Source organism: Carlito syrichta, unplaced genomic scaffold (genome assembly GCF_000164805.1).
Source record: "Carlito syrichta isolate Samal-C Ts95f unplaced genomic scaffold, Tarsius_syrichta-2.0.1 Scaffold113490, whole genome shotgun sequence".
Taxonomy (NCBI): Eukaryota; Metazoa; Chordata; class Mammalia; order Primates; family Tarsiidae; genus Carlito; species Carlito syrichta.
This window is the reverse complement of record NW_007057586.1, coordinates 95,905-107,540: the sequence shown is the minus strand read 5'-3', so window position 1 is coordinate 107,540 and position 11,636 is coordinate 95,905. Positions and strand designations below refer to the sequence as shown.

General features: G+C 43.4%; 1 long non-coding RNA gene across 1 annotated transcript in view; it reads right to left on the bottom strand.

Annotated features, from left to right (window-relative positions):
* LOC110596765 overlaps positions 1-11,570 on the bottom strand; it is a 19,456-nt gene extending 7,886 nt beyond the window's left edge. The window contains exon 1 of the long non-coding RNA XR_002482700.1: positions 10,916-11,570. This is a non-coding gene — a long non-coding RNA (uncharacterized LOC110596765). The remainder of the gene's footprint in view (positions 1-10,915) is intronic.
* Between the last annotated feature and the right edge of the window lie 66 nt (positions 11,571-11,636).

Sequence of the window (11,636 nt, the reverse complement as noted above, 5' to 3'; positions counted from 1 at the left end):
AAAAAAAATCAGCCGGGCGTGGTAGTGCATGCCTGTAGTTCCAGCTACTCAGAAGGCTGAGGCGGAAGGATCGCCGGAGCCCAGCAGGTCGAGGGTGCGGTGGCCGGGAGCGGCCACTGCACTCCAGTCTGGGCAGCAGAGTGAGACTCCAACTCAAAAAAAAAAAAAGTAAAGAAAGACATTGGGAATTTCGGAGGGGGGAAAAATTTACAAAAACTTATGGCTTACTCCATAAACTCCAGAGTGGGGCTGTTTGCACTAGGACTAATTTTTTTCTATCCAAAAGAAGTAAGAGTTTCAGTGATGGGCAAAGAGAAGACAAGAAGGAGAGTGGGAGGGTGGACTCACTGCCCCTTTGGAACCTGGCTCACAGTAGCCATGCTAAGTCTGGTTATGGAGACACAAAGGAGGCTGCATTTGACACAGCTGGACTTTGTGGCTGTGTGAACCCCCAGCAGCTGCACACACTCCCCCTTGGTGCTCCACTCCACCCTGGGAGCATCATCAGAGAGGGTCAGTCAGGGTGACGTACTCAAGCTGCTGTAACAAACAAACTCACTGTTGCGCGCATGTGTATGTTTCTGTAATAACCAGCCAACACGTGTATCCCAGAAGCCTCTGCTTCTGGTCCTCCTGCTTTGAGTTAACGATCAGAACTCCTTCCAACACCGCAGTCTCAGCAAGCCTTCCAAGGCCTTTCCAGCTGAAGCCAACGATGCAGCATCTCTAGTGGGCTCTGAAGAGGAGCTGCCCTCTCCAGAGCCTTGCTGGCCCAGAAGAGTCGTCTGAACCTGGCAAGCTAGTCTACAGTCATGTCTGGAGCCATTTCCTGGGGACATTTCACTGGAGTCTGTGGGGGCTCATCCCAGCTTCCTCCCATTGGCCTCACCTGTTTGCGCCTCCCTGGGGAGATCAGAGTGCACGTCCTCTCTTTGGTCCCCTGGGTTCCCCTTCCCCTGGTTCTCCTCCTACTCCTTTGACCATCCTAATTTGGCTTTCTTTGCCAGCTGCTATTTTTCTGCTGGCCCAGAATGCTGGAACGCCTTAGCGTCTTCTCTTCTCACACGCTCTTGCTTTTCCTAAGGAGGCGCATCCGTTCTGGGTGACCTTGCGCTACTGTGTAACTGCAGTTTCGTGGCTAAAATTTCCTTTCCTTTCCTTTGCATACGCAATTCCTTGAACCTGCACCAGAAGGCGGCTGCCAGGAAGGAATTGTATTAATAGATCTGCCTTTGAGTCTGGGAAATGAAGGACACCCACCGCGAGTTCTTGCCGTGCCCCAAGCATCCCTATGTTTTCAGTCACACCTTCATTCACCTCAGGCTTGATCTCCACTTGGGGGGGCGTTTTGAATGTATTTCTCCCATCACTGCAGATATGGCTTATTAGCTGCCTACTTATCAATTGCCCCCATGGCTAGCATCCATGCGTCTTCCTGACACCCAGACTTTCCTTCCTCATCCCAAACTCTCTCCTGAGCGGCTCCAGCAGGTTTTGTTTTACTCAAGACAAATGGCACATTAGTTCGGGGGTAAGTCTGTGACCCAAACCAGCCCAACCATGGTGAATTTCAGTATTTCTACTGGAAACTCTAAGATAGCTTTCTCTCCTCTCTCCTCACTGGATGTCAATGTGGAAGCATGAAGCCCAAGCTGTGACCAGCGGCCATCCCACCATCAGGATGAACACTGGTGTCTTGGGCTAAAATTCCAGCCACAGAGTGAGGGACAAAAAGAAACTCGGTCCTTGATGATATCATTGAGCTGCTGATTCAAACCCTTCCTGGAGCCAGCTCCATCTCTAAACATGCCAGTGGCAGAGGCCAAGAAGTCTCTTTTGTTGTTTAATCTGAGCTGGGCTTACTATTATTGCAACATAAAGAGTCCTGATACCCCAAACCTCTTGCTTCAGAAATGCTTCCTGTTTGTTCTTCTGTATTGATCATAATTTTTGACTTTGGGGATTTGCATCTATGATATTAGTGGCCAATATTTATTGAACATGCTTTACATGCATTATCTCATTTAATCCTCACAAAAACCCTGCTATGGCTTGAGTGTTTGTCCCTTCCAAAACTCAAGTTGAAATGTAATTTCTGACGTGGCAGTACTGAAAGATGGGGCCTTTGAGAGTCGATTGGGTCATGAAAAAGTTAATCCATTCGTGGAATACCAGGTTAATGGATTATCATGGAAGTGGGACTGGTGACTTTATAAGAAGAGGAAGACAGACACAAGCTAGCACACTCAGCCCCTCACCATGTGATTCTCTGTGTCACCTCAGGACTCTGCAGAGTCCCTACCAGCAAGAAAGTTCTCACCAGATGTGGCCCCTTGAGCTGCTAAACCTCCATAACTAAAAGAAATAAATTCCTTTTCTTTATGAGTTCCTTGGTTTCAGGTATTCTGTAATAAGCAATAGGAAACGACTAAGACAAATCCTTTGTGTTTTACTTTGCAGATGAAGAAACCGAGGCTCAGAGAGGTTAAGTAACTGGCCCAAAGCCATACAGCTAGAAGAGATGGATGCTAGACTAGAACCCAGGAATTCCTGAGCTCACACTCTTAACCCCTATGTGACCTCCCACCTGATATTTTCATTCTGCATTTCTTCCTGGAATTACATTCATGTCTTGTCCTGAATACAGCCCAATGTCAGACCTGTTTCACTTGGAGTCAGATTATTCATAAGAAAGTCATAGACTCTGGGACACTAACCAGAAATTCAGTCATTTCTCCCCCATGACTCTGAGCACAGCATTTACGATGTTGTATTTTGTCCTTCCTCAGCCTTGTTCTGAAGAGATGCCACAGCTTGTGGTGAATGGCAGGTAGTATTCATGACAAGCACTTGGAACGAGGAGCTCTGAGTGGTGAACGGGGTTAGGGCCGGGGCAGAAATGAATCAGGAAATGGAGATTCTGTCCTGACTTTCCCTTTTATGTGGTGCCTGAGCACAGTTGCCTTAAGGGGCAGCAATCATAGCAGCAAAGTGGAAATTCAAAAATGTAAGTTGGGTACCCATACGGTGTGCTCCAAGTCAGCCAATATGGACGACTGTGGCCCCACCTACTGGCCAGAGGAGTTTTGTTTGGGTGATATCAATCTAGGATATCAATTTCCTTCCAGTATGATCTGTCCTTTCTCTTTCATTCATTCATTCCATTTTTATTGAGCATCTACTATGAGCTAGGCACTAAAATAGTTGCTAATGATATAATAGTAAACCAACGCAGACCCATTCTTGCCCTCTAACAAAAATACTTTTGTCATGTTCCTTTTTTCTTCATTTCTCCATTGCAAAATTCCTCATGACTGACAAATCACTGGCTGTGACAGGCATTGTGTGCTATTGCATTTTGTAAGAGTTAGCTATGAAGTCCTGTATCCCATTTCCAAAGTATTGCCTCAATCATTCCCTTGGGGACAAGAGATCGTGGTGTAAATGGTGGTTGATCCTGTCAACTGATCTTGCAGCAGGCAAAAAACTGATACCACAGGTCTAGTTTCAGGAGGGCTTAGGAATACTTCAAAGAATACAGGAGGGCTTAGGAATACTTCAAAGAGGGATGTGTCACAAGTGACACAATCCTTTCTATCACATTTGAATTTAATTTTTGATTTTAGGCTTAAATAGTGTGTTTCATTCTATGCTATTTATAAAACGCAGATGTCAAGTTTCATGCTTGGAGGTTTTAAAGAACAAAAGCACTTGGGTTTTAGAATCTAACCAAGCACTAAGAGATTCATCCTGAGAAAAATTATTCAACTGATTTTTTAAAAAGCTATGAATATGTTAGTTGCAAAGCTATCTATGCATTGAAAAGTAGGAGATAATACAAACGTCCAACAATAAGAGGTTATTCATTGTATTCCCATGTAATAATGAAAACTATCCAGATAGATGAAAATACTTATGATAAAACAAATAAAAAAGACAAAATTCAAAATTTTCTAGGCATGGATTGCATCTATGTAAACCTTCTAAATGAATATAAAATTCACATTTTTGTATTTATATAGAAACATACAGTAATACATTAGCAGTTAAGATAGTAAGATATAGTCTTTTCTTTGCAGTTATTTATATATATATTTCAAAAACTTAAAATGAGCTCAAAAGGAAAAACAAGAGGTGGGGGAAAGAAAGACTGAGTGACCACATGAATCTGTTGGGATTAGAATGTTTCCAGGTACAAGTTATAGAAAACATAACATGGTTTAAAAATGGCTCATCCCGGGCATGGTAGCGCACGCCTGTAGTTCCAGCTACTTGGAAGGCTGAGGCGGAAGGATTACCGGAGCCCAGCAGGTCGAGGCTGCGGTGGCCGGGAGCAGCCACTGCACTCCAGTCTGGGCGACAGAGTGAGACTCCAACTCAAAAGAAAAAAAAAAAAAATGGCTCATCTAAATAAAAAGTCCAAAGAGAGAGTAAGCGTCAGGCACGATTCATTCATGGCTCTGGTTCCATTTCTATGTGCTTCCCTCAGGTCTGCCCACCCCCACGTGGTGTTGGCTTTATCCTCAGACTGGCCTTCCTCACGGCCCCGCAGGGAAGAAAGCAAGGCTTCAGGCTTCCTCTTCAATATTTTTATTCACCTCTAGTGAGGGAAGGCACTAATGAATAGAAATCCTAGCTTCAAATTGGTTCACTTGCATTCCAGGTTGGCTTTTGTTTTGAAAAATTGTTGTGATAAGGGTGGTAGAATTGTCCTGATTAGCTAAGACCAATTAGGAACTCCCCCCCCAGAGCTGGTAGTGGATTCAAATCCAAAGAGAATGCAGGGAAACCTGTAGCAGACATGGTGGATGGGTAAGAAACCTCAGTGTCCACTATATTGTTTATGTGCAGATCGTTGTGGGAAGCAGGAATGCAAACTGGAAGGCAGTTGAGAATTTAACACATAAATAGTGCCTTGGATAAACACTTTAAATATCTTCTTTTCCTTCTGAAATGATCTCAGACATCATGGGAAGAAATTCCAGATGAATTAGAGATAAAAAGTATAAATAAACTAGAAAAAATATTGTAGCATATATGCGTGTGTATTTTTGTTGGTGTGTGTAATATTGGAGTAAAGAATTTCTTGTTAAACAAGATACAGAACATAAAGTCATAAAAGAAAAGGCTGATTTGAGTACTTCTGAATTTTAAGTCTTTGTATGACAAGAATGCCATAAACAAAGTTAACGGATATGTGACATGTGGAATTTATATCAGAGCAAAAGATTTATATCCAGAATGTGGTAGAGAATATTTTCCCTTTATTTCTTCATTTTAGTAGTAGTCTTCCAAGCTCTAGCTGGACATACGGCCGTTTAGTTGGAGACTACATTTCCCAGCTCCCCCTGTGGTCAGGTATGCCCACGTCACTACATTCTGGCCAATGGCATCTGAGCAGGAGAGGATAGACACAGTTTTCAGATCCCGTTATTAAATGGAAACAGCTTTTGGTTGCTTTCTTTTTCCTTTCTCAGGGGTTAGAAGGTGGTGACCATGGATCAGAACGACACCCTAGTGCAATGGCTCCAAAAACTGTGCATGACATATCCAGGATGCCACAATGACCTCATGGAGGTGCTGTGGGATATTTTAAAAATTTGAGAAACAAGCATCATCTGCGTCCCACAAGAGATTGCTAGCTTTAGCTAGTTCACATTTTCAACATTAGACTGCTGAATTCTTAATGTGTTATAAAGATATTTTCCAGTCTAGTTTCAAGGCTTGATAAATTGTGCCGTGTCCAAAGGGCATGATGTTGTTAGGACATACGCACAGTACTTATTATGTTGTTTAGAGATAATTATTTAATACATGGAACTGTTTTGCTGTTGCTGCTTTTGGCTTAGGGACTCCAAGAAAAAAATGTCTAAGTCACTAAGGGTGCTGTGAGCAGAAAAAGTTTGTGAGCCTTTGCTCTAGGGGTGAAGCAACAAGATAGGAAGAACCTGAGTCCTAGTGTTGTCTGCACTATCCACCTACCTAGACTACTAAATGTGAAAGAAAAGCTTTCCTGTTAAGGCTGCTGGATATTGGAGTCTGTTACAAAAGCACAGCAGATATTGCAGGTTTCCTCACCCTAACCCTCAACCCACCATGGAGGTCACCTGCAGACAGGCAGATCCTGTACTTGCTGATGGCTTCCTGGGTCTCTTTGCCTGAGGATATCTTCTGCACTTGGGCTAGGGACCTTCTGCCCCAGAAGTGGTTGTGTGAATATTCCAGTTCCCTTGCCCTTCAGTGGAACAATTCTGAGTCATGTCTATGGAACCTCTCAGAAGACCCCCAGTGAGACTGAGCCCCAGATGCCCACAGTAGTATCCCGTTCATCAACAGCTGCTTTCTTGGCTTTCCACGCTTTACTCTCTCGCTTCCCTGTCACCATGTTTCCCAGAAATATCTCCAAAAAATAATCTACTTTTATCAAATCCATGTCTCCAGGTCGGCTTTCAAAGAAAACTAAACTAAGGAAAACTTAGCCTGTACTCTAGCAAATATGTAAAATATGTAAATAAGTACTGCAAAGGAACAAGCAAATGCTAAACAACTCAAGTGAAAATGGATGAAGGGTAATAGTAAGCAATTCACAGTTGTCAACGAAAAAGCGAACTGCAAAAATTTTTTTTTTTTTAAGTTGGAGTCTCACTCTGTCGCCCAGGCTGGAGTGTAGTGGCATGCTCACGGCCACTGCAGCCTCCACCTGCTGGGCTCAGGCGATCCTTCCACCTCGGCCTTCCAAGTAGTGGAACCACAGGTGTGCATTACCACGCCCGGCTAATTTTTTGATTTATTGTAGAGATGATGTCTCGCCAAGTTGCCTGGGCTGGTCTCGAACCCGCGGGTTCAGGCAATCCACTCACCTCAGCCTCCCAAAGTGCTGGGATTACACGTTGAGCCACCGAGCTCAGTCCTGTAAAATGTTTTAAAGAGGTTTATTCTGAGTCAGTATGAATGATCATGACCCAGAGAATGGTCTCAAGAGGTTCTGAGAAAGTGTACCCAGAGGTAGTTTGGTTTTTAATACATTATTTTGGGAGATAAGAGTTGTAGATAAAATTATAAATCAATACATGGAAGGTGTATATTGATTCAACCTAAAGAGGCGATATATGTTGAAGTGTGTGTGTGTTGGAGCTTACAAGTTATAGTTGGATTCTAAGATTCTCTAATTGGCAACTAGTTGAAAGAGTTAGCTTTATCTAAAGACTTGAGTTAATCTTTCCTAGATCCGAGAAGGGTCTAGAAAAAGAGTCCTTGGTTGCATTTATGGAGATTCTCTCCAGAGGTAAATTTCCCCCACAAATAGCAACTTTGCAGGGTCATTTCAAAATAAGTCAAAGAAATATATTTTGGGGTAAAATATTTTTATTGCCTTCAGGGTCTGCTGTCTGTCATGTGATGCAATATACCAGAGTTTGATTGGAAAATAAGCCACATTACACTGGGATTAAGAAAAAAACTTTTGGCAAGATTTTATGGTTTTAGAGTGTGACTTAGACCTGCTTTACATGGCCTTAGGTCTTGTTTATAATGCAGTATCTTTGTGCACAAAGAGTCATTTTGTCAGTCTTATGATCTCTATTTTAACTTAAGTGCCAAAAGGTAGGAAGTATAATGGGGTATAATTCCTCCTTTCTTTTCATGGCCAGGAGGAATTAAGTTTTCAGGTTTCCCTAGGGTCCTTTTGGCCAAGAGGGGTCTGTTCAGCTGGTGTGTGTGTGTGTGTGTGGGGGGAGGGGGCTTAGGATTTTATTTCTGATTTATACAGTAAAGAATTGGCTGACAAACACATTGAGGCTAGGCCCTGGTCTGGCCATTGTTTAGCTGAACATTGGCCAGGTCATGTTTTCCTTTGACTCCCTTCCCTACCTTGGGGAGGTGAATCTTCTAATCTTCTGTCTCTTTCTCTCTCTCTCATATACTTTCTAAATAAACAATATTAAATGAATAAACACATTAAAGAGGCTGAGGTGAGTGGACTGCCTGAGCCCGCGGGTTCGAGACCCACCTAGACAACTTGGTGAGACCTCATTTCTACGATAAATCAAAAAATTAGCCGGGTGTGGTAGCGCATGCCTATAGTTCCAGCTACTTGGAAGGCTGAGGCAGAAGGCTCGCCAGAGCCCAGCAGGTCGAGGCTGCAGTGGCCACTCCAGTCTGAACGACAGAGTGAGACTCCAACTCAAAAAAAAAAAAAGAAGATATTCAGCTTCACTAGAAATTTACCAGTTGCATTGAGGACAGCCTAGCATACTGATTAGGAACACTGATTCTGGAGCCCAACTGTCTGGGCTTGAAACCTGGCTCTCATACTTTCTAGCTCTGTGCTTCAGTTTACTTATTTATAAAAGTGTCATCATCATCATACCTACTGCGTAGGGTTACTATAAGGATTAAATGATGAGTATTTAAAATTTTGCCAGGAGTGGTGGCTCACACCTGTAATCCCAGCACTTTAGGAGGTAGAGGTAAGAGGACTGCTTGAGCCCAAGAGTTCAAGACTATCCTAGGCAACAGAGTGGAATCTTGTCTCCTCAAAAAATTAGCTGGATGTGGTGACACACACCTGTAGTCCCAGCAATTTAGGAAGCTGAGGTGAAAGGATTGCCTGAGCCCAAAAGGTCAAGGCTGTGGTGAGTTGTGATCATCCTGGGTGACAGTGAGACTCCGACTCAAAATAAATATTTAAAGTGCTTAGAGCAGTGCCTGGAACACTCTAAGTGCTATGTGTTTGTTGAGCCAAACAAATAATTAGATGCCATTTCACTCATCAGAATGGTAAATAACAAAGTAATTGATCATATTAAATATTGGCAAGTGTTTGGAGAAACAGGCTTTCTCGGACACTTGCAGATGAAAAGTAATTTTTAAAAAGAAGCACTTATTAAAACTAAAAAATGCCTGTGTACTCTTTGGCCCAGAAATTCTACTTCCTTATAAACTGCCTTAGAAAGATATTCCAACATGTGTGTAATACTGCTTGTGAAGGCATTTCCACCGTGTCAAACACTGAAATTAACTTCAAGCCAGGCATGGCGGCCCACACCTATAATCGCAGCACTTTGGGAGGCAGAGGTGAGAGGATTGCCTGAGTCTAAGAGTTCAAGACCAGCCCAGGCAACTTGGTGTGACCTTGTCTCTGCAATAAATAAAAAAATTAGCCGGGTGTGGTAGTGCACGCCTTTGGTTCCAGTTACTTGGAAGGCTGAGGCGGAAGGATCACCTGAATTTAGCATGTCAGGGCTGTGGTGGATGTGAGCATGCCACTGCACTCCAGCTTGGGCAACAGAGTGAGACTCCTACTAAAAAAAAAATAAAAGAAAAGAAATTAACTTTAATGTTTAATAACAGAACAGTTATTAGATTGGAGGCTGCAAACTGGTGGCTCTTGGGCTACTCTGTCCTGCAGGTGTGTTATGTTTAGCCTGAACAGTGCTTTAGAATCTATAATTACCTGCCTATATTAAAAAATCAGGGATTTCTGTTACAAAATTCCAGGTTTTCAAATATTCTTAAACCACTGGAATTCTGTATACCTTGTTCAAGCTAACAATCCTCTGGTCTGTATAGATAGCTACTTTTGCTTAGAACAAAACATGCCTGCTTCATTTTTTCACTTTACCTCTTGGTTATCTGCATAGCCCCTGTAGGCACTGGAGTTTGGGACCCCAACAGAGGAGTTATGGCTCAAATAACTAATGAAATGCATACACTGAGATAAATACAATACAATGTACTATAAACACACATATGCAGTGGTGTGGAAAGATCACCATGATATATTTCTAAGTGAAAAAAGCAAGATGGAGAACCACTAAGTGCAGATAATGCCTTTTCCGTAAACAACAAATTATACATTTGCACAAATACACTAGATGTAAGCTCTATAAAGTCCAGGGATTTTCCTCTTTTGTTCATTGCTATGTTCCTAGTGCCTAGAGCAGTGCCTGGCACATACAAGTGCCTGGGCAGCGAGAACTCATCCCTACAATAAATCAAAAAATCAGCCGGGCGTGGTAGCACATGCCTATAATTCTGGCTACTTGGAAGGCTGAGGCAGAAGGATCGCCAGAGCCCAGCAGGTCGAGGCTGCGGTGGCCGGGAGCGGCCACTGCACTCCAGTCTGGGCGACAGAGTGAGACTCCAACTCAAAAAAAAAAAAATCTGCCTTAACCACCATCTCTCCCACATTCCAATCCCTTGAGATAATTAACCACTCTTATTTAGTGTGTATCCTCCAAAATATTTGTCTATCCATTTATACATATACATTCATCCAACAAATATGTTGGATCAAAACATGTAACAGGCTGAGCCACCGAGCCCGGCTCAGATTTTGTTTTTATACTTTAATTCTTACAGGGAAAAGATAATATTGTAATACTTGTATGAATTTTTTAAAAATAAAGAAAGGTGGCCAGACACGGTGGCTCAAGTCTGTAATCCCAGCACTTTGGGGGCCCAAGGCAAGTGGATTGCGTGAGCCTGCGGGTTCGAGACCAGCCCAGGCAAGTTGGCAAGACCTTGTCTCCACAATACATCAAAAATTAACCAGGCATGGTAGTGCATGCCTGTAGTTTCGGCTACTTGGAATGATTGCCGGAGTCCAGCAGGTCGACGCTGGGGTGGCCATGAGCATGCCATTGCATTCCATCCAGCCTGGGCGATGGAGTGAGACTCCAACTCAAAAGAAAAAAAAAAAAAAAAAGAAAGGCCCCAGTACAAAATGCAATAGGTAATAAGACCAAGATTCGAAGTTAACCTGAACTGGACCAGTCAACAACAACAACAAAAAAGCAAGGGCATAAAAATAAAGTTCTGCATTTACGAGGAAAACGGTAATAGAAAATATTTAACCACCAGCTCATTATCAACCAGCAAGGCGACAAGTCACCAATGAACTTATCTAACCCACTCGAGATATCTGATAGGGGCCCATCCGTAGCCACGGTCTTCCTTGGTCACATCACATCTTCACAGTTTCGTTTTGCTTTCCAAATCTGTGTCCCTAAGTTCATGGAGACCTTAGACACAATGTATACAGGAGGTGTCCTGCTTGTTAAGGAATTTTTTAAATAGAAAAAGAAAAGGAATTAAGCTGGGGTAGACAGCAAAGACAGCTAGGAAAAGAGCTTTAAGGGCAGACAGTGTTTGGAGATCAGACATTTCCCTTCAAAGGGAGGATAGGCCTGGCTCAAGCCTTCAGAGGCATCAAGAATAGTCTCGGGTTCAGCGGATTCACAGGCGTTCAGAGCAAAGAACACTCCACGGGGCTCTTCTCAATGCTATGTTTGGAAGCGGCTCTCGTCACCCCACGCCTGTCTATCACCAAACAGCCTTCTTTTTTATCCTCAAGGCTTGTGGTCAAGCATCTGTCACTGCCCCCAGGAGAGGATGTTCAGAGCTGTTAAGGAGACATCAGAAGCAAGGACACACGTGGAGCGGAATGTGACTCCGAGGGGTACATATGTTGCTTTCTACCCGCTTCTGCGGTGGTCGATGCTGGATCGGTTCGGACAGATCCCAGCGGTGTGGCTGGCTGAAAGCAAACTTCATCCACACGAAGATACAGTTTGTGAGCCCCCTAAGTGGGCCTGCCCCGAGCCATCCGGGTCCTTCGGCCGTGGGGGGGGGGG